The sequence below is a fragment of the Megascapheus bottae genome, unplaced genomic scaffold, assembly GCF_031878675.1.
Source record: "Megascapheus bottae isolate mThoBot1 unplaced genomic scaffold, mThoBot2.hap1 HAP1_SCAFFOLD_58, whole genome shotgun sequence".
NCBI classification, from domain to species: Eukaryota; Metazoa; Chordata; class Mammalia; order Rodentia; family Geomyidae; genus Megascapheus; species Megascapheus bottae.
Genome location: NW_028327477.1, coordinates 337,270 through 361,223, shown reverse-complemented (window position 1 = coordinate 361,223; position 23,954 = coordinate 337,270). Strand labels below are relative to the sequence as shown.

At 39.6% G+C, this 23,954-nt stretch overlaps 1 long non-coding RNA gene across 2 annotated transcripts in view; it reads left to right on the top strand.

Annotated features, from left to right (window-relative positions):
- LOC150039781 (uncharacterized) overlaps window positions 1–23,954 on the top strand; it is a 46,201-nt gene that overhangs the window by 18,055 nt on the left and 4,192 nt on the right. The window contains exon 2 of one of the 2 annotated variants that reach the window (XR_016534237.1): window positions 21,182–21,430. This is a non-coding gene — a long non-coding RNA (uncharacterized LOC150039781). Of the gene's footprint in view, window positions 1–20,963; window positions 21,431–23,954 lie in introns of those variants that run through there. The other variant, XR_016534236.1, reaches the window with a different exon arrangement.

The window sequence follows — 23,954 nt, the reverse complement described above, 5'->3', positions numbered from 1 at the left end:
TATCAGTCATTTTCTTCAATGTTTTGCTACTCTCGGATTGCCAGACCAAATAAAAACCGATAACGGTCCATGTTTTGTAAGCAAGTCTCTTGATGACTTCTTTAAACAATGGCAAATTACCCATACTACTGGCATCCCTCATAATCCCAGAGGACAGGCAATAGTAGAAAGATATAACCATGTCCTTAAATCTCAATTAATAAAACAAAAAAGGGGGAATACACTCCCCCCCCCCATGATCAGCTAAAGATGGCTTTGTTTACTCTCAATATTTTAAATTTTGCCAAAGGGGAACATCTCTCACCCTTCCAGAAACATTGGACAACTTCTATTCCCTATCGAACTGTCTATGTCCGGTGGAAGGACCCCCTTAATGGGGAGTGGAGGGGCCCTGACCCCCTCATTACAGCTGGAAGAGGATTTGGTTGTGTTTTCCCCACTGATGAAACAAAGCCAATTTGGGTCCCTACAAGGGATCTTAAATATTGTCCCCAAATATGGAGGGACCCCAATAATATTGATGAACACCCAGAAGGCTCTCTGCCTCCTGAGGATATCTCTCTCTCTCTTCTTTTTCAGAATAAATGATGGACCTTACAGTGCTGATCCTGTTTCTTCTTGGAGTCAAGATACCCATCATCAACATCCTCTGGACCGGACTGCACAGATGGCTACCCTATGTCCTTCCTTGGCCCTATACTCCTCTTCTTCTTACTCTTAACTTTTGGGCCCTGTGTTATCAATAAGGTTACAATTTATTCAAAGCAGGATAGAATCCATTCAGTTGATGAACGAATCCACTCAATTGATGAACGTACAGGTGCATTACCAGAGGCTTGCTACCAATGCCAATAACTCCTATGACCAAGGAGAGCCCAATGACGAGGAAGGATCCCTTGACTCCCCGTAGATGTCTCCCCGAGAGCCAATGACGGGTAAGATCTCTGGAGTGGGGACAACCTAAGACAGGCCCGGGGGTGATCTGTACTGTGGGACAGAAGGCCGCAGAGCGCTCAATGACGGGTAAGATCCCCTGAAGGGGACGACCTAAGACAGGGGTTTTGCGCGCTTGTCCCCCTTGTTCTAATAAACAAAAAAGGGGGAATTGTTGGGGCCTAGCCTCCATCTCTGAGGCCTGATTCTGGCTCAGCTGCAATTAAAGGGCTTTGTCCAGGCATTTGGTCTTTTGCATACCTCTCTTAAGGCTGTGTACATGACTCGATTGAACCCCCCGCAGTTTCGCGGGTCTCGCAGCAGCTCAAGTCTCGCGCGCTTTCCTGCACCTGTCCTGCCCACTACCTGAAAGCCCACCCAGACCCTTAGTGGTAGCACAGGGGCCCTCTTCCTATTGGCTAGCTTCCCAGTGCCCACCTTCTCCTACCCTAACAGTATATAACTAATTGTCTGACGCAATAAATAAGGAGAGCATCAGAGAGCATCAGAGATCAGCAGAGATCAGCAGAGAGATCTGATGCGCTTTCATGGTTAACACTGCTTCTGACTCAGCGTGGTTTTTTCTTCCCCGGTGATTGGGGGAGGGCTGGGTCTTGGACACTTACCATCTCGCTCGGCCCCCGGGGGACTACAGGCTGGCCCTGTGTGTCCCTTCCCGTTCCTGTGTTGCTGCCCCGGAGGGGAGCAACAGTAATCCTCTCTGTATCTTTCCAGTTTTGAGTATATGTACAGTCATATGTGAGTATGTGATGGAATTTTTAACAGAATTACTTTAAATCACTGGAACAGTTTTGTATTTTTCTTTTTACTGTCGAGGTGTTATACAGAGGTTATTACAGTTACTTAGGTAGGTAATGAATACATTTCTTTTTCAACGGTGTCACCTTCACCCCTTGTTTTCTCCTAGTTTTTCTCTCTCAGTCCCCTTTCCCATGAAACAGTTTGTTCTGTGACTGTTCATGTGCTAAGATTTGTTTGTTCATTCCATTGTTCTATGGAAATGTTTAGAAAATTGTTCAACTTCCAATCTAACACATAATATTTTCTTCTACATTCTAATATTTCTAACATTTCTGAGCCACATTTTATAATGTTCACCCTACATATGTTGCACTTGCCTTCTTTGATTTATATTTAATATGTATGTTTTCATAATTCTTACTTGTTTATGGTTAGTCTGTGCATTTACTGCACCAAGGAACCAGAGGCTTGCAAAGTGTTTGGACTTTGCTGCAGCAAGTGTAGTTTAGTCCCCAGGGTAACAGAGAGGCTTGCTATTGTAGTCAAGCAAGCGAAAATCTGCAGTCACTGGGGAAGCAGGATGTGAGAAACAGGAAGCAATCCTCTTGAGTGCAGGTGTCTTGTGGGAGATAAACAACCATCGCATTGATGTAACATGGAAGTGGGAAATTTTCAGGGCACAAATGAGTTATTTTGGATCTTCAGAGGAAGCTAGCTCCTCAGAAACAGATTGGGGATACTGATAGGTCATGTTGGAATGGGTTGAGGCCGGTAGACATTGGCACCAATAAGATCTTGATGTAGAAAACCTAAAGAGAGGGAGATTTTGTGTCAAGAAGAGAGCAAAGATAGGGTCTGGTGGCTCACACCTGTCATTCTGGCTAATTCAGGAGGTTGAGATCATCAAGGTTTGAAGCCATCCAGGGCAGGGAGATTTGTTAGGAGTCATTTCCAATGAGCCACCAAAAAAAAAGCCAGAAGTGGATCTGTGGCTCCAGTGGTAGAGCACTATCCTTGAGCTCAAAATCGCTGAGACAGTGCCCAGGCTCTGAGTTCAATTCGCAGAACGCTCTCCACCTCTCTGTCTCTGTCTCTGTCTCTCTGTCTGCCTGTCTCTCCCTCTCTCTGTCTCTGTCTCTGTCTCTGTCTCTCTCTCTCTCTCTCTCTCTCTCTCTCTCTCTCTCTCTCTCTCTCTCTCTCTCTCTCTCTCTCTCTCTCACACACACACACACACACATACACACACCCACAGTAGAAATGTTATTACAAGAAGCTGCATAGTTGATGAATGTTCGCATATTCTGGGCCTGCAGCTGGGTCAGAGTTCCATGGATTCCCCGCATTCACATGTCCCTTACCCATTCTTTTGCCTTCTCCTGTGTATATGCTAAACCATCAGGAGAGTCCTTGCCTCCTGAAAGTCTATCTCATGACCTCCACTAGAAGCTTATCTCATTGATTTCCTGAAAGAGAAGGTGCTTCAAAGAAATATTTCCATTACTGCAGAACACATACTGATGGGTAAATGTGGAGGAAAAGTGGAATAAATTAATAATCGACACAGATCTTTTCTATGATAATCATTTAACACATTTATCTCCAACTGCTGCAGCTCACACGTTTGAGTCTGCTATGCTTTCATTTTCATTCCAATTATGTATTTCCTGATTTCCCTTATGACTTGATATTTGACACTTGGGCTAGGTAAAACTGTTTGGAACTATCTCCATGTCTGAATATTTTTCAGCTATCATTCTATAATTGATTTCCTGTTTGATCTTATAAGGGAGCACACTTTGTATAATATTAATTATTTTAAAATTGTTGAAGAGTGTTTTATGGCCTTCAATAGAGTTTATTATGGGGAGCACTGAAAAAGAAATGTGTATGCAGCAGTTACTGTAAAAGTGCTTTCTAAATGTCAGGTGGGTGAAGTCAATTGGCAATGTTTTCACATTTTCTGTATAATTTCCAGTCTTGTTCTGCCAATTAAGAAAAGATTTCAATGTTTCCTACTACAGTTGTGGATTTTCTCATTTAACTTTAGTTGTATTAGGCCATCCTCCCTTCTTTTTTTCATCCTTTTCTTCATTTCTTCCTTCCCTCCCTTTCTTACATGATTTTTGTAGAATTGGGAATTGAATATAGGACCTTGCACTTGGTAGGGAAATACCCTACCAGTGAGCTACATCCTCTGCCTTTATATTTTGAGACAAAGTCTAACTACTAGTCTAGCTTGGCTGCATATCCCCAGTGCTCCTGCTTCTACCTTTCATACCACCACTACACTCTACTTCATTTTTGATATTTTGATGTTGTTTTCCATTGACACATATTTAGGACTGATTTGATCTCTTTTGAGTTGGTCCCTTTAGCTTTAGGAAATGTCATACATTATTTCCAGTAATCTTCCTTTTTTCCTTCTTCTGAAGTCTACTCTGATAGCAGTATAGATTATCCAGATTACATTCCATTGTTACCTTCATAAAAATATAGTCAGTTAATACACTCAAGAAGTGAGCTGAGTTGTTTCTTACCTTCACTGAGGTACTACTCTTAAATTTCAGTTTTATTTCTTGGTGCACAGAGTGCAGGCTGTGTTACAGGGGAATCTTTGTCATTGTTCATGCTCTGCCTTTAGTATAAGCTCTCTGTGCACCTGAACACAAATATGCTAGTGAATTTTTTGGGGGTGCCTCCAATCTTTTTTTGGACTTTCATTATTGTTTGGCTAGAATTGCATGCTTTTGTCCAGGTAGCCTTCCTTGTAGTTGGGATTACAGATATATGTTACCTTGTTCAGCTCATTGATTAACTCATTTGGCTGACCTCAAACTGGGTTCCTCTGTTTCTCTAGTAGAAAATATTATAAGAATGATTACGCTGAATCATGTATTTGTTGATTTTTATAAAAATTCATTTTACTATTATTGACAGGAGAGTTTTATAATTTCCACTGATCATAGTAAATTTGCTTATTTTTGTTGATATTTATATGCCCTGTATTTTTGGAGTTCTATTGTTAGATTCATATACATTTTGGAACCTTATGTCTTCATGCTGGATATACGCTTAATATGTTGCATAAAATTTCTATTTCTTATAAGTTTTTCCCTCACCATTACAATTTTCTTTAGTAAGAGCCTTGGGTATTATTTTCTGTCCTTTTGGTTTTAAGCTTCCTGAAGAATTAAATTTGAGCCAAGTCTCACACACAGCAAGCATATAATCGTGTTATGTTTCATTATGCATTCTTAAAATCTGTGTCTTTTACTTTGGTGTGCTCAAACTATTTATATTTAATGTATTTATACATGTGGAAAGTTTACCACTGTACATTCTATTCAGTTTTATTCCTTCTGGTTTCTTCATTCTTCCCTCATATCTTGCTCTGTTTTGTGTTGCTTCAAATATCTGTTTAGTACAGTATTTTAATATAACCACAGAGTTTTTAGTTTACAACAGCTTTTTGAATAGCTACTCTGGGGAATTCTATAACTTTATCACAATTTAGTGAGTATCAGCAATTTTATCAAGTTTAAATGGAATGTAGAAATTTTCCCATATGCACAATTCCTTCACCTCTCCCGTGATGTCACACATCACCATATATATTCCCAGAAAACGTGAGGAGAAAATGTCATTATTTTAACTTTTAACAGCAAAACAAGTGTTAAGAATCTCTTGAGGAAAAAGTCTTATATTGATCTGAAAAACATTTTGTGTGTTTTTTTTCTCCTTCATTGTACATGTTTCAATTTTCTTTTCAGTATTGTTTCACTTAATATTATCTTTTCTAAGTCTTTCCATTTCCTAACAAATGGGGCGATGTCATTCTTTCTGACAGCAGCATAGAATTCCATTGTGTATAAATACCACATCTTGTTGATCCACTCATCAACTGAGGGACATCTAGGTTGGTTCCATATCGTTGCTATGGTAAATAGTGCTGCAATGAACATTGTTGTGCTAGTGGCTTTAGTATGTCCTTGTTTCTGGATGATTGGGTAAATGTCAAGTAGTGGAATTGCTGGGTCATAGGGGAGCACTATGTTTAGTCTTTTGAGGAACTGCCATACTGCTTTCCATAGTGGTTGAATGAGTTTGCACTCCCACCAACAGTGTAGTAGTGATCCCTCCTGGCCACATCCCCTTCAGCATCTGTTGTTATTAGTTTTCCTGATCCTGGCGTGAGTGGAATCTAACTGGAGTGAGGTGGAATCTTAGAGTTGTTTTGATTTGCATTTCCTTTATGACCAGAGATGTTGAGCATTTCTTCATGTGTCTATAGGCCATTTTTGTTTCTTCTTCAGAGAAGATTCCCTTTAAGTCTTTGGCCCATCTTTTAATGGGATGGTTGTTTCTTTGGAGATTAGTTTTGGATTGCTTCAATTTTTTGAGCTGTTGATATATTTTAGATATGAGGCCTTTGTCTGTTGTATGGTTGGTGAAGATCTTCTCCCACTCTGTATGCTTCCTAATTAGGTTACTAGCTATGTCCTTTGCCATACAAAAGCTCTGCAGTTTAATGCAGTCCCACTTATCCAGCCTTTCTCTGATTTGTTGTGATTCATGGTCCTTATTAAGAAAGTTTCGACCTGTACCAAGGAGGTCTATTGTATCATATTTTGATTTATTTTATTAAATGACAAGCTTTTAGCCCTTAATTCTTTTTGTTGTTGTTGTATCTTCTTTTTCTTTTTTTCATATATTATTGTTGTAATTAATAGAAGAGTTACATTATATTCACCAGATAGAAAGAGTGTATTACTTCACATACATTGATTCCCTTTCTCATGTTTTGGTCCCCATTTCCCTCCCCTAACCCCCACCTGTCATCTTGTTTTCCCCCCTTCCCTATCCAATTTCAAATAATCAAATATGTATATACATATAATATAACAGATAACAAGGTGAAATACTGTAACAATATGAGATAACCAAGGGACAGCAAAAGAGATGAGAGATAAGATAGTACATTAAGGACAACAATCACTCATTATATGGCTTTTGCTTCTATATCCTGGAGGTCCTTTCATTTATCGTCATACTATATGGCCTTATGCATCTAGGTTTTGTTCTGTTGTAAATCACTGCTAGTAGAGCCCAAGGTTTCTACTGATTATAACAAATGAGAGAAACCCTTGAGCCTATGATCCTTTGAATCTTAGCCCTTAATTCTTTAAGCTTATTTATCTAAGTCTACAATCTTGTCTCCCCTCCATTGACAGGTTACCACACTAATTAGTATTCTGTCACCTAGTTTCTGATTATTTTTTCAATTTTTTCTCCTTTTAAGAGTAAATATTTTTCTTTTTAACAAATTGCAATCGAGATCCTAGGCTCTTCCTCTGTTATCTTTATCCTGGTATGAAGACCAATGAATGTAGTTATTTTACTTTGTAATGTTCATATTTCCATTCAATTCTTCTTTCTCTTCTATTTCTTATGACTTCCTGTTTTTGTTTCCTGAGTGTTAGTAATTGCCTGGTGAAATATTTTTTATAGTGGTTGCTTTAAATTCCTTGTCAGACAATTTTAACATTTTTTAAGAATAATTTCTCATTAGCATCTTTTGATTTCCCATTATCTGAACTGATGTTTCTGTAGCTCTTTGAATACTGTGTAAATTCAAATTTTATCCTGGCAATGTTGACTATTATGTTATGAGGCTTTGACATTCAGTAATCCTATGGAGAATGCTTTGTTTGCTATAAAGCAGGTAATTAATTAATTTAGATTTAAGCTGAACTTACCACTCTATTTTCCATGGAATGTTCCACAGTTGATTCTGTTTTCAAGGCCATCTTGGTGGCATTTGGAGCTGTCCTCTGTGCATGCGTGTGTGTGTGCGTGTGTGTGTGCCACCCATGCTTAGGCAGAGGCCAAGATTTTCATATTTTGTTTGAATATGAGGTGTTTCAATAAATTAGAGCTACAAAGCTTCCTTTAGTGTTTTAGAAAAAAATCACCCTCGTGCCAAATTCAGTATTTCAGGTTGTATTTTCATAATGTTTGAGGTGCCATTGGGAAACTGCTTCTACTCCTGGTCTAGTGTTTTGGTAAAACTGAGCTCCATATGTCTATGACATTGACTGTGAGAATGGGAGCGGTGAAGTCACCATGATTCAAATCTCTGATTAACCATGGTTCTGTGCTAACGTGCTTTTACTTTGAATTCTATTCTGCTTCCCTAAATTTACTGGCATTATTTACTTTTCAGATTCTTGAAAAATCTGACCGGTCTGTAGTTGCATCTAATGAGAGAAAACGGTAGACTCAACTAGTCAAGACTAGATGCATCTACCATATCTGAAATGAATTCCTCTACTGAGTATTTTGCTGCAGAAATTCCATAGTGTTTTATGTTTAGAGATTCTTGTATTCTCAGATGTTTACTTTCTTCTCTCATATCTCACCTATTGCAAACTACTTTCAAACCAGAAAAATGCTTTTCTTGTGCAACCAAGGCATGAAAAAGGGATTTGCTGTGATTTAAAAATAGTTTTATTTAATTTTTTTTATGGAGGCCGGGAGTTTGGCCTAGTTGTAGAGTGCTTGCCTAGCATACACAAAGATGCGGGTTCAATTCCTTGGTACCACATACATAGAAAAAGTGGTTCTGTGGCTCAAGTGGTAGAGCTCTAGCCTTGAAAAAGACCAAGGACAGTGTTGAGACCCTGAGCTCAAGCCCACGACTGGCAAAAAAATAGTTTTATTTTATGATTGAATTTTTGTCTTGTCTATTTTATTAATATTTGAGCATTTTCTGTTTCTCCATGGTTCATTAAACACTCTCTCTCCTATCTCCATATGATAATTTCTGTATCATGTTATCATTTACGGTGATAAACATATTAATGGTGCCCTTGTTTCTCTCTGCATAAAATTGTACTTTATTTATACTTAGGGATACATAGTTTTATAAATTTTACCATTTCCTCCCAAAAGACTGTCTCTTAATTTTCATCTTGTTATTCAGCATGAAGACTAATGCTGACTCTTCCAAATTTGGGGTGAATTAGTAGTATGTATCCTAATAACAAAGCCTAAATTTTTTCTGTTAAAAAGTATTGTAATAGTATGTTTAATTTTTTTGTTTTTGCAGTTGTAGAGCTTGAACTCAGGGCCAGGACACTGTTCCTGAGTTCTTCAGCTCATGGCTAGTGCTCTACCCCTTAAGCAACAGTGCCACTTCTGGTTTTTTGTTGGTTAATTGGAGATTAGAGTCTCAAGGGCTTTCATGCCCAGGTTGGCTTTGAACCATGATCCTCAGATTTCAACTTCCTGAGTAGCTAGGAATACAGGTGTGAGCCTTCGGTGCCCAGCAGTATGTTTAATTGTTTAATTTCCCTTTTTACATGCTATTTGCACATGCGCATGCACACACACACACACACACACACACACACACACACACACACACACTCACTGGGGCTTGAATTCAGGGCCTCAACCTCTTCCTGAGCTTTTTCCCCCAAAGTTAGTGTCGTGCCATTTGAGCCACACCTCCACTTACAGCTTTTCACTAGGTCTCACAGAAATGTTTGCCTGGCTGGTTTCAAACCTCAGTTCTCAGAGCTCAGCTTCCTGAGAAGCCCATATTACAAGTGTGTCTGACCAAAACAAAATAAAACAAAACAGGCAAAAACTAATCATGCACTCCTAAGATTCTGGAGTAATGCACTGAAATTAGCTAGTGACATGTAGGGTAGTATCTATTTATTTATCTTTTTTTACTGGGTAGTACCACCTTGACAGCATTTGCAAACCGATTCCTTGTGTTTAAGATTCATCAGCCTGAGGAGTCAGGTGGAATAAAACAAGAATTTATATATATTCTTTCCTATGGTGCCTATTTATCCAAAATTCCACTATTAACCAATTTCACTTCTAATAGTTTAATTGTTTTGTAGTCAGAGCTGAGTTCATTCTGTAACCCTTTCAGTAATGCCAAAGAATTTCCTCTGTGTGTGTGTGTGTGTGTGTGTGTGTGTGTGTGTGTGTGTATGTGTGTCTGTGTATTTTCTGGTTTTTCTAATTTTCTTTTTTTTGCCAGTCCTGGGCTTGAATTCAGGGCCTGAGCACTGTCCTTGGACTTTCTCAAGGCTAGAGCTCTGCCACTAGAGCCTCAGCACCACTTCTGGCTTTTTATCTATGTATGTGGTACCGAGGAATCGAACCTGCGTCTTCGTGCATGCTAGGCAAGCACTTTAACCATTAGGCCAAACTCCAAGCCCTGGTTTTTCTAATTTTCTGAGTAATCAAGTTACCTGAGACGCTGCCTTAAAATTATCTTTTTCTTGTTCATATGTTTAAAGACAATAAATTAAGGGAGCCAAAAAATAGAATGGAAGAAAGAAAGCCTCTTCAACAAGTGGTGCTGGCAGAACTGCTCAAGCACCTGCAGAAAACTAAAGTTGGATCCATCCTTCCTTATCACCCTGCACCAGGATTAACTCCAAATGCATCAAAGACCTCGAGGTAAAAGCAGATGCACTGAAAACTTTACAAGAAGGAATAGAAGATACACTACGTCTCCTTGGCACAGGTCAAAAATTTCTTAATAAACACCCATAAACACAACAAATTAAAGAAAGTTCAGACAAATGGGACTGCATTAAACTTCAGATCTTCTGAATGGCAAAGGACATAGCTAGCAAGTTAAACAGAAAGCACACAGAGTGGTAGAAGATCTTCAATAACCATACAACTGACAAAGGCCTCATACCTAAAATATATCAACAGTTCAAAAAATTGAATCACTCCCAAACTAATCTCCAAAGAAACAACCATCCCATTAAAAGATGGGCCAAAGACTTGAAGTGAATCTTCTCTAAAGAAGAAACAAGAATGGCCTATAGACACATGAAGAAATGCTTGACATCTCTGGTCATAAAAGAAATGCAACTCAAAACAACTCTGAGATTCCACCTCACTCCAGTTAGAATGGCCATGATCATGAAATCTAGTAACAACAGATGCTTGTGGGGATGTGGCCAGGAGGAATCACTATTACACTGTTGGTGGGAGTATAAACTCATTCAACCACTCTGGAAAGCAATATGTCAGTTCCTCAAAAGAATAAACATAGAGCTCTTTCTATGACCCAGCAATCCTACTACTTGGCATTTACCCAATGGTCCAGAAACTAGGATACACTAAAGCCACTAGCACAATAATGTTCATTGCAGTACTATTTGCTATAGCAAAGACATGGAACCAACCAAGATGCCCCTCCGTTGATGAGTGGATCAAGAAGATGTGGTATTTATACACAATGGAATTTTATGCTGTCATCAGAAAGAAAGACATTGACTATTTGTAAAGAAATTGAAAGACTTGGAAAAAATCATATTAAGGGAAGTGAGCCAGACCCAAAGGAACATAAGCACAATGATTTCCCTCATTTGTAATATTATTACAAACCTAGGACTCTCCTAGCAGAGGACTACAATAATTCAAAACCTAGATACATGAGGCCATATAGGATGAGGAAAAATGAAAGGTTCCCCATGATATGGAAACAGGAGCTTTATATTATTTGATTGCTTTTCTTAATGTACTATATTATTTCGTCTTTTTTGACCACTGGGTAATCTCATATTGTTACAGTATCTGACTTTGTTACCTGGTATATACATATATATATATATATATATATTTGTTTATTTGAAATAGGAAAGGGAAGGGGGGAGAAACAAGATGATTGGAAGGGGGTGGGGGAGGGAAATGGGGACAAAAACATGAGAGGGGGTATCAATGTGTGAGAAGTGATGTACCCTCTGTCTGGCAAATATAACTGTGACCCCTCTATCCATTATTTTTAAAAATACAGTAAATTGCTCAGGCTCTAAATTTGGAGTTGTGTCATTCTGTCATTCTTAAAAAGGATTGTGTGTGTTTGTGTGTGTGTGTGTGTGTGTGTGTGTGTGCCTGCATCATGTACTTTTACTTATACATCCTCCATAGTTGGGATGACAGTTCTGCACTATCACACCCAGCCTTATTGGCTCAGATAAAGTGCAGCTTTCTTTCTGTGTTCATCTTTAACTGCTGTCCTCTTGATTCCTACCTTATTAGTTATCAATGTACTAATGTCAAAATCGTATATATTTAAGTCAGGTTAAGCATGTCCATCTGCTTAATCATTGCTCCTTTCTCCTAAAGTCATGCTAAGCTGTCTAAAGTTCAAGTTCCTGGGCATAAGTGATTTTCCTGTCTTAGCCTCCTGAGAAGATGGGACTATATGTATATTACATACCAGTCAGGACTTTTAGATTTTTTTGCCAGTCCTGGGCTTCGGCTCAGGGCCTGAGCACTGTCCTTGGACTTTCTCAAGGCTAGAGCTCTACCACTTAAGCTTCAGCACCACTTCCGGCTTTTTTCTATGTATGTGGTACCAAGGAATCGAACCCGGGTCTTCATGCATGCTAGGCAAGCACTTTAACCACTAGGCCAAACTCCAGGCCCCGAGACTTTTAGATTTTACAAATAAATTAGACCAGTAACACTTACCTTTCTGTGCCCCTCTGACTTTATTTTACACAGTGATTTCCAGGTCTAGCCACATTGTCCCAGATTACACAGTTGCATTTATTTTTATTGTCAAAAGGTATTATTGAAGGGACAGTCTTGATTTTGTTTTTGAAATGCCATTGCTTATTGTGTATACCGATTGTTTTTAATTTTTTATTGTTATTTTAAAGGTGATATACAGAGGGACTACAGTTACATAATTTAGGTAATGAGGACATTCTTTTGCGGCAATGGCACTCATTCCCTCACAGTTTTCCCTCCCATCCCACTGACAAGTTATCTAGTTGATTTTCCAGCTAGTGTCTACTGAGTACCATGGCTGCATTTCTGCATCTTTTGTGATGGGACATTCTTAATTCTTGTTTTGGCTTCTTGGGGCTGTTGAAATATAAAACATTAGTTTACTTCATTGATGTTTATAATCATCGTTACTTTTTTTTTTTGCCAGTCCTGGGCCTTAAACTCAGGGCCTGCGCACTGTCCTTGGGCTTTCTCAACGCTAGAGCTCTACCATTTGAACCACAGCACACATTTCGGGCTTTTTCTATGTATGTGATACTGAGGAATCGAACTCGGGTCTTCGTGCATACTAGGCAAACCCTCTACCAGGAGGCCAAACTCCAGACACAATCAATGTTATTTTTATATTTAGGATTTCAAGTCTTTACCAAACGTAAGAAGTTTATCATTTTTTCCTCACTTTTCAGAATATCAACTATTTCTAAATGAGAATAGGTCAGGAGAGTGGGTTCTATTCCATTTGGATGAAGGGTTAAAAAAGGCCTGCTTTTTCCTATATCATGTTACAATTTCTGTTAGTGCTCAGGCTAGTTGGTACAGCCTCTTAGATGAAAGCAAACATGTTCAGAATGTGGCTGGAAGCTTCCAGTTCAAGGATTCTCAAGCCTGCCTTAGTTGTGTATCTATAAACATGGAACTGGCTCCAAGACATTACAGGCCCTAAACAGTCTTTCTATCCTGACCCTAGGTCCTTTCTGACTATGTTCTACCAAGTGTTCTAGACTTGGGTTGGCATCTGGTGCTAAGTTAATCCTTTCCAATTTTGTAAGAGAAAGTATTCATTTGCTACAGAATATGAAATATGCTAGAAATTCTTGTCAAACATTTTGGGTGTTAATGTAGGTTTTTTTTACCCTTTGACAGAAAATGTCATGGATATTTTGAGAAAGAAAAGGGAAAGGGAACTTATCTGAATTCTGTCATAATGCCATCTTCCAAGAATGACAATATGCTTTCTTCTTCACTTCCTCCCCTGTTATTTTTATCTGAAAATCATTTCTGCGACATGTCTGCTGGGTTCATACTTTTTGGTTGCCTATTTTTGTGATGAAGTTTTCACCTTTTTGATAGCATTGCCTATTATCATCATCGGTACTGTTTTTATGCCTACTGACTTACATTCGTCCCTTATGACAGAAATCTCTCTCCTTTTTCATGATTCCTTTTGCTATATGAACACATGAGTTGGGAAATGAAGCCATGTGTAAGTTTGAATTTTGATACTTATATCAAAGACAAGATTGGTAGATAGAAAAAATACCACCTCCATCTCTGTAACTTCAGGTTTACTTCAGAGTTCTAAATTTCTAGATGTATGGTTCATGTTCTTTCGATTCTAATTTTCCTTCATTTGATATGAGGGAACTCCATGATTCATGAGTGCCTATCATAAGACTCTGTCATGTTTCAGAATTGTGTCTTAGGAGACCTTAGTTGTCACAGCAACAGATAGTCATCCAAAGTAGGTATTTTGATGATTATTTGCCAAAGCTCAAGCAACCTAGTTTAATTATGGGAAACAAAATTTTATAAGAATCTGAAAGAATATTATCAGAAAACATGACCACACCGTCTGTTTTTTAGCCTAATAAATGTCTTCTTTTCTGTGTGTTAAAAAAGAATATTGTCAGAAAATCTACCAGCAATATATGTGTGTGTGTTTCTCTATCTCCTTTTCCCTCTTTCTCCCTCCCTCCCTCTCTCTGCACACACAGACACACACACACACACACACACACACACACACACACACACACACCAATCGAAGACCTGAAGAAACAACTAGAGTAAGAGTTATTTTGTAGAGTTGCTAAGTCTTTTGTAGTCTGTCATCTACTCATTTGTATCGCTTTTGTACATATGGCTAAGATCATATATACCAGTGACATAAGTACAAAGTTCCCAACTCTAGTTCAGTTCAATTCAAACAAGTGAGACTAAAGTCTCCAAAATATCCAAACCTTCCTTCCGAGGAAAACACTCATTGACTTCTCCCTTATGTCTGAAATTAAGATGGTATTTCTCAGAAAAGAGAGTATATTAGCTGGAAATAAAAAAAAGGGGCCTGCCACAATTCATTGGACATGTTTGGCCTCATTCTCCCCCAACCCCCATTTTAGTACTGGTACTGGGACTTGAACTCGGGGCCTTAATCTCTATTTTGGCTTTTTCTATTAAGGCTAGTACTCTATCACTTGAGCCCTATTTCTATTTCAGTTTTTTTAGTTGTTAATTGCAGGTGAGAATCTCAACCCAAATTTTTCTGTCCCAGCTGGCTTCAAACTTCAGATCTCAGCTTCCTGAGAAGCTGGGATTACTAGTGCTTATCAGGATTTATTCCTTTTTAGAGGAAGTTCTGTATATCTGGGATTCCTAGTGCTCATTGACCAGTGGTAGACTATTAAATATTGATTTTAGCTTCAATCTTTTTCTCTATATGTCTGTTTCCAAATCTATAAGATGTGAACAGACTGATATACTGACTACTGGGAAATTTAAAAAGATCGTGCATATAAAAGTAGCTAGAATAGCACCAGGTATATAGCATACACACAGTTTTGAAATCTGTTATTTTCTTGCAATGGACGATAATTCATCATTTTTCCCCTTAGGAATATTTTTTCTTTTGGCTCCCTTTCTATATAATTTTTCTTTTTTCATACATTTTATTGTAATTAATAAAAGGGTTACATTATATTCACCAGACAGAAGGTGCATTTCTTCACATACATTGATACCCTTTCTCGTGTCTTGGACCCCATTTCCCTCCCCTACCCCCAGCCCTCATCTTGATTTACACCCTTCCCTATCCAATTTCAAATAACCAAATACACATATTTCCAATATATCAGATAACAAGGTGAAATACTGTAACAATATGAGATAACCAAGGGACAGCAAAAGAGATGAGAGATAACATAGTACATTAAGGACACCAATTACTCATATGGCTTTTGTTTCTATATCCTAGAGGTCCTTTCATTTATTGTCATACTGTATGGCCTTTTGTATCAAGGTTTTGCTTTTATTATACTGAGAAATATTCCATGGATTCCTAGTTTCTCCATTGCTTTTAGTGTAAAGGGGTGTTGGATCTTGTCAAATGCCCTTTCTGCATCTATTGAGACAATCATGTGATTTTTGTCCTTGCTCCTGTTGATGTGTTGAATTGTATTAATTGATTTGCGTATGTTGAACCAGCTTTGCATCCCTGTGATGAATCCTATTTGATCATATTGTATAATTTTTTGATGAGTTGCTGAAGATGGTTGGCCAGTATTTTGTTGAGAAGTTTTGCATCAATATTCATCAAAGAAATGGATCTATAGTTCTCTTTCTTTGATGAATCTCTGTCTAGTTTTGGGATGAGGGTTATAGTGGCTTTGTAGAATGAGTTTGGCAAAGAGCCTTCATTTTCAATTTCGTGAAGAGCTTGAGGAGTAGTGGTATGAGCTCTGCTTTGAAGACCTTATAAAATTCAGCCCCGGGCTTTTCTTGGGTGCGAGGTCTCTTATTGCCCTTTCTATTTCACTGCTTGAAATATGTCTGTTTAGTTGGATTAGGTCTTCTTGGGTCAGTACGGGTATGTTAATATAGACTAGAAATTCATCCATTACTTCCAGATTCTTCTATACAATTTTTTTCTTATTCTAGTATACCACCTTAGCCAAGCCTCTGTCTCTAGTTTGCAGAATTCTGCTCCTTTGAAATTGCTACTGCATTTGTCCACTTTCAATGTGCTAGAAATCTTCCTCTTCACATTAGTTCGTTATCCTTAAGTAGGGAAGTTTGCCTCTTTCATTTGAAAGCCCTCTTTATTCCTTTAGCTCTAAAGTCTTAGTCAACAGACTTAAAAACACTATGGGATCATAGGTGTTTTTAGATTATTGTAATGCTTTTTAAGGCCCTCATTCCTTCATGATAATTCTATATCATTCCTTTTAGTCCAAATATCAAGCCAGTGAAGAAGCAAAGTTAGGAGAGTCCATTTTTCTTTACTCACTTCTATTGACTCTTAGTTTATTGATTCTTTGTATTTCCTCAATCTCAGAACAATCAAGAATTAGCTTACTGTGGGTCGCTGCAGTTGTCAAGATTCATCTGGTGCTTCAAGTTTTTGTGTTTGTTTTTGTGTTACTACTGGGGTTTAAATTCAGGGCCTGGACAAGCTCTGTTAGCTTTACCACCAACACTGATACTCTACGACCTGAGCCACATCTTCTCTTTGGGCTTTTATGGCAGGTAATTGTAGATAATATTTTTCATTGACTTTTCTGTCAGGGACAGCTTTGAACCTCAATCCTTGGATCTCAGCCTTCTGGGTAATTAGGATTACAGGCATAAACTACTGTACCCAACTCCTCCTGTACTTCCTTTTCATCACTTCAATGTTTAATTTTATAGTTTGGAATAATTATCCCTCAATGGGCAGACCTTGTTTCCTTTAGATAATTTGTTATTTGATGGACAAAATGATTAACTTACTCCAGTTGGATTGCTGGGATCTTTTGAGACAACTATACTTTGTACTGATCAATACCCATTGCATTTTAGTTATTTCAAATGACAGAGAATTGCTTGAAAGCAGGGACTAAGCCTCATTCTTTTGTCTTTGGTACCTAGAATAGATCTGGTACAAAAGAGGATAATAGCCCCAATCCACTGGGCTTTTACTAGGGGCCACTTTAAGTGTATTATCTTGCTCAGTCATCACTGTAAACACATGGCATAAATGTCACATCTCAATTTGGGGGATCTGACAACTGTAATACAGAGAGGAGTTTGAATGCCATGGATGAGGCATTTGGACTCTGTACTGCTCTTTCCTGCCCACACAATTATTTAATTGAGTACTAGGCCTTTCATTCTTACTAGAGCCTGTTCCAAATGCAGAATTGTGAGAATTATCATCCTCCTCAGAGCTTCTTGATTTAGAATCCGGTATATTCTGTCTCTTACATTTTCAAAATCTGTCTTTCGAGGTGTAAAATACACATTCAACTTTACCTAAGGGATGCATTATTTTGAGGGAGGAATAAGGTGGCAATTTTTATTTTAATTGTGATTTTTCATTTAAAAAATAACTGCATGGTACCTTTTAATTTCTTTTTTTTAAAGTTTCAAGGGGATCTTTAATAATTTCACATCAATGTTTAACGTCTTTAAACTTTAAAATATACTCAATGTGTTAGTTTACTAACTCTACTTTTGTCACTGGCAACCTATTTAACGTCTAGCAAGACTAGATATTGTAAATTAGGACTCACCTGTCCTTTATATACACTATATGCAGAACAAAATTAAAATGCATAGACACAAGAGACAATGGTCAATCTTGCTTCACCATAAACCCACTGGTTGAAAGACCTCAGCACATCTCCTCCCTCCCTGAGCAGTGCAAGCATCTTATGTACTGCTCAGGAGTGATTTTATCATTCCATTTCCAAAAGACAAAATTTCATTATGAATTTTAGTAAAACTATATCTACAAAATGAATTATTTACTACCTCTACTTTTAACATACTTTGTGCACTTCTAAACATCTAGAGAGACCAGATGTTTCAAATAAGGACTTAACTGTCCACTATATACACAGTAGTGTTGAATAAACCATACACATGTAACAATGATTCTGTCTGAAAGTGTCTTCTAAGCAAGAGCATTCAGGAGCATTCTAGCCTAGAACCTTTCATTTCTTCCAACTCCTCTCTAGTATCACACTTGATACAGGTACGTAGTCACAGATGTTACAATTTTGCTTCAGAAGTCTTTCTCAGAAGACAGCCTTTCTATGAATTTTAACACAATGCATACACATGTGTTAAGTTTACTAACTCTACTTTTGTCATACACTGGCAACCTCTTTAATATCTAGAGACTAGATATTATAAAATTAGGACTCATTTGTCCAGTCTATACACATTATATACAATACAGCAAACTTAAAATGTACGTAACATACAAGGGAAAGGATAAGCTGAATGTCCTCTCTCTCTCTCTCTCTCTCTCTCTCTCTCTCTCTCTCTCTCTCTCTCTCTCTCTCTCTCTCACACACACACACACACACACACACACACACAACTTTTGCAGCAGTTTTTCTGCCACTTTCTTCAACCCAGTGAACAGACAGTACACTGTTCACAGAGGTGGTTTAGCAACTCCATTTCCAAACAGACAGTATTTTCCCAAACTTTGCAAAGCTATTTACAGTATTATTCTACTTCTACTTTTTAAGTACACCAAGCACTTCTAAATACCTTAGAACTGGCTATTTCATTTGCGAACTTGCATGCTGTGCTCACAGCACTGGTAAATACAATTGCACATGCAGCAGTGGTTATGGTCCAAGGTATCTTCTAAATATGGCCATTTTGGCCCTGGGCCATTCCCTCAATTCCTTCTTTCCAGTGGACAAGTACAGGTATATGTAATGCTTAGAGATAGTTAAATTCATATCTAAATGTCATTTGTAGAGAGAAAGCTTCCTATGACAATGCAACACAAAGTACACAAAATGTGCTAATTTTACTACTTTGTCATACACTGGCAACCTCTTTAACATCTAGAGACTAGATGCTGCAAAATTTGGACTTTATTTGTCCATTATATATACACTATATACACAGCAAAACAAAATGCACACTATAGAAAAATGGCACCTGAGGATGTCCAGGTATGAACACACTAGCATATGACCTTTCACAATTGCTCCCTTCCACCTCCTCCAAACCAATGAATGAGTACAGGCAGTACATGTCATTCTGCTCACAGAATGACATGGTGGTTTCCCCATTCCATTCCTTAAAGACAACATACGTTGGGCACTTCTAAACATCTAGACAGACTAGATGTTTTCAAGTAAGGACTCAGTTCGTCCACTATATACATAGCAGGCTTCATTGACTGCACATATGTAACAAATTATAATCTGAAAAGTGTCTTCAAAATATGAGCATTCTAGAACCTTTGTCCACCTACCCAGTATGCTAGAATGCTCAAATTTTCAGAAGACCTTTTTTAGGGATTTAACACAAAACATACAAAGTCTACTAACTATTTTTGTCATACACTGGCAACCTCTTTAACATCTAGAAAGCCTAGATGTACTTTAGGACCTCTTTGTCCTTTATATACACTATATACACAAGAAATTAGAACAAAATGGGACAATGTGACTCTTCACTGTAAGCACTGGTGTGGCCCTCTTTACATTTCTTTCTCCTTGGAACCAGGGCCTACAAAGCACCATGCCTACAACTCAAGCGTTGGACCATCCCCCCCTTCCCCCCACTCCATGCATTCCACAAGGCTTATAAGACAGACGTTTACACAATGTGTTATTCCCCTACTCCTACTTTAAAAATACATCAGGCACTTCAGAACATAAAAGATACTTAAGCACAGTCGACTCTATATACAGCGAGGGAAATGAGATGCACACAGATCCGTGACTGTCACTGGATCGTATTGGTCGATAGCCTCTTCTTCTCTTCTGTTCCACGTCCTCCATCCACAAAACAAACGCGGATGGAGTGTCGCTCTGGTTCTCGCCTAGAGGTGGTCTACCATCGCCATTCAAAGTCACTTCCAGAAGACATTTCTATGGTTTTTACAGAAAATGGGCCCTGACAGCAAGGGTGACTTTCTACCTCTACTGTGTCAAACGTCGGCAACCTCTTCACGTCTGCAAAGTCCAGAAGGACTAAAAGTCGTCTTTTGAAGGTTGGGGGAGGTTGAGAGCAGCCTTTTCATATTATATACACAGGCCTAGAACCGGCCAGTAAGTCTTCGCGGGCTTCCGTGGGCACCCGTGGTCGTCACCACCGTTTCTCCGGTGGCACCAGCCCAACCGCCGGGGCCACCAACCATTGCACCTGCTGGCATCCGGGGCTCCACTCACCTTCCAGGACTGTTAGGGTCTTAGTCGGTCCTGGTGGCGGGGCAGGGAGGTCACCCCAGGCTCCGGACCGGCGGGCTCCGCGGTGAGCTTCCCAGGCCGCCTAAGGTCTCCATCCTCCAGCCCCACAAAGCCTCCGCCATTCTTCTGGCTTTGCTGCGCCATGCCCGTCCGCCACCACTCAAGGGAGCCGCGTCCTAGGCAGCCAGGTGAAGCCTGTGTCTGGGCCTGGCAAGATGGAGCCCGGGCTCCGAGAAGCCACCGCTGCCTTCAAGTCATCGTGGGGCCTGGGGTAGGGGGGCGCGGGGATGCGGAGAGCTCGCTGCTGCGAGTGCCCCTGAGCCTGCGGGAGGACGGCTGGGTGTGGACCGGCCCCCAGGGCCCTCCGCTCAGCCTCTGGCCTGGGGCCGCCAGGCCCCAAGGGCCCCGGGGAAGCAGGCCGCAGTCCGTTACCTCCGCGCTCTCCACCTTTTAATTTCATTAATCAGAAAAAGTAAGACCCAAATTTGCAGAATGGAAGCCTTAGGTGAGAACCAAGAAAAAAGGGGTCCACCCAGACTATGTGTGACAAGTAAGCAAGGATGGGTAAGACTGGAACCGGAACTAGGGATCACTGCCAGCCTTCTTCCTGTGAACAGAGCTGGAATAGGAGGATGCCAGCCCAGAGCAGGACTTCCACAAAGTCCCAAGATAATTAAGTCCAAGATCCCTCCTCCTCTAACACCAGCTGCTTCTCTGGGCTTTTGCAGGGACTCCAGGAAACCTGAGTATGGGACTCCCTTGAGTGTTGGATCTGAGTTGGAACTGAGCAACCCTCGATACAGATGATTGGCTGTGGACAGGCAGACCTGGGACTTTTTCTGAATGAAGGCTGTCAGAAGCAGAACCAAACTCAGCTGGGAGAGCAGTGGTGGAAAAGTCTTCCAGAGGGGACTTTCCAAACTTGTCCTGACGATCCTGGCACTTGTCCTATTTTAACCTCCTTGGTGAAGGATTCCGTAAGAGCAGGGTTCCATCAGGGCTGATCTTTGCATCCCATTCCTGTCTAAGGCTGAGTTAATGAGCTTCTTCATAAAGAAGCTTCTTGAGTCCTGAATAATGCCATATACAAAGCATAGTTCTATTCTGGTTTACTGTAACCCTTCCTCCCTTTTTCATTTTTTCCTCCTTCCTTCCCTTTTTCCCTTCCCCCTTCTCTTTCTTTTTCTGTTTTTGTAGTACTGAGGTTTGAACTCAGCACTCTTGCTTGCTAGTAAGGTGTTTCTTCCATCAAGGCTATGTCCTTGGTGCCTTTTTGTACTATTTTTCAGATAATGTCATGCAGTTTTTTCTCAGAGCTATCCTAGACTGTGGTTTGCTTATCTCTGCCAGCCAGTGTAGCTGGGGTTAAAGTTGTGAACTACCACATTGGGGCTTCTTTGGTAAGATGGTTTCCTTGTTGAGTTTTTACCCCCATGTTCATTTCCTCTGTGGCATTTTCTTTAAGACAGAGTTGTCCTTTGTGTACAAAGATAACCTATAGTAGGATAGCCTGTTCAAACCTGTAGAATTTATCAGAATTCATAACACAGAGAAGGTTTTTCCCAGAATACTTCCTGTCTTAGCTAACAATATATATCCCTAAAGATGAGGCATTCGGTGGGGGGGGGGGCCGGGGAGAGATGATTTAGAAGGGAATGCCTATGTGAAAATGTGAGAAAGTAGGCTATTTTCAGTTTTGCTATGCTTGAAAGCTTGGCAAATCAGGAGGCACATAGAGAATTAACCCAATCTGTTTCCTGCTGTGCTCCCACTGTGACAGAATCTCTGAAGGCCTTGCCACCTGCCTTTCATTAAGAGAGCCACTGGCACCATGTTAAATCAGGCCCTGGCTCTGGGGCAGGATTGCTTTGCAGGATGTAGACCAAGCATCTCAGTGGTAAGCTTGTTGCTTTCGACAGGGCTAAGGAAGAAAATGTGATTTTGTTGGTGATAAAATGAGAAAGCAACTAATGGCCAAAGTAAGGGAGAAAATTTCTGATGAGTGTTTTTAGCATGGTGTCAGGACTCCTAAAGCTACAGACTAGAAGTGACTAATTAGATTAAACCTGAAAGTTAGGATATGCTAGGTTAAACTTTAAATAAAATGTGGGGACAAATGGCTTAGTACAGCAGTCCTAGACCAGGCTGTTTTGTCCAGCAGAGGAAGGAAATTCAACATGTATGAACCATTCACTAGAAATACTTGATACTTTCCTTGTGATTTTATTTAGTCATAAAAACAAAAATAAGTTCATCTGGGTGCCAGTGGTTTAGGCCTATAATCTAGCTACTCAAGAGACTGAAAAATGGTTCAAAGCCAGCTCTGGTAGAAAAATCCATGAGACTCTCATCTCTAAACAAAGAGCTGGGAATGAAGTTGTGGCTCAAGTGGTAGAACATTAGCCTTGAGCAAAAAAAGTTCATGGATAGCACGAGATTTTAAGTTCAAGCCCAAGGACCTGCATGCACTCATGTGTGAGCACACACACACACACACACACACACACACACACACACACACACACCATACAGTCTTGTCATACTCTGTCTAATATAAGTCTCATTTGTAAATTAAGACACAGATGCTCAGAAGGATTTAGTGACTAACCAAAGGTCACATAGCTGATAAATGGTAAAATCTGCATTACACATTGTCCAGTTGTCTCCACATTTTGGAGGTGGAAGATCAGTATGAACTGTCTTTCTTATATTTGGCTCAGCCAGGTGGTGACATAGGATCTGCTTTCTCACACATACAAGTACACACACACACACACACACACACACACACACATGCATGTGTAAATATCCATGTATGCACATTTCAGAGAGAGATAGAGACAGAGAGACAGGAATAAGAGAGACATAAAGAGACATGGGGGACATTTGTGCATGTGTTAAAGAAGATGTGGTGACTAAGACATAATTTGCTTTACTACAGCAATCTATTTGATTGAGTTCCTAAATATGACAAGTTACCAAGAGAATGACCTCAGAAATTACTGCCAGAGATAGTGATTGACACTCAAGACCCTCTTTCAAGGACCGATTACTAGTAGAATGTTGTTGTTTTGATGAGTTTTTCTCAAGCATTTACTTACTGCCTTGCTTACAACCCTGCTCTGACTCACATTGGATTCTATGTATGCTGTGCTGCCAACCCGTCACCCATTACTGATGACTGACTGTGTCACAGTTTGTCTTGGCACTAATAATTCATACAGAGAAACTATCAAATTTTGGAGACCTGTCCTTTCCTTCTCAGCCTATGCTTTCAACAGCATCAATCTTAAGTGCATCTGAAACTAGACAACCCACCACTTTAGGTATGGGCCTATGAGAGTATGGCTTCCCACACTTGGCTTCCCAAGGAGGTCATGAAGCTGGGTGTGGGCCTAAAATAATACATGTCAGGAACAGAAATGACCTAGTAGTGGTGCTTAGTTCAGAAGCTGAAAGACAAATAGCATATTGACTCTGAGTGAGGTGAGAGGCCAGAAC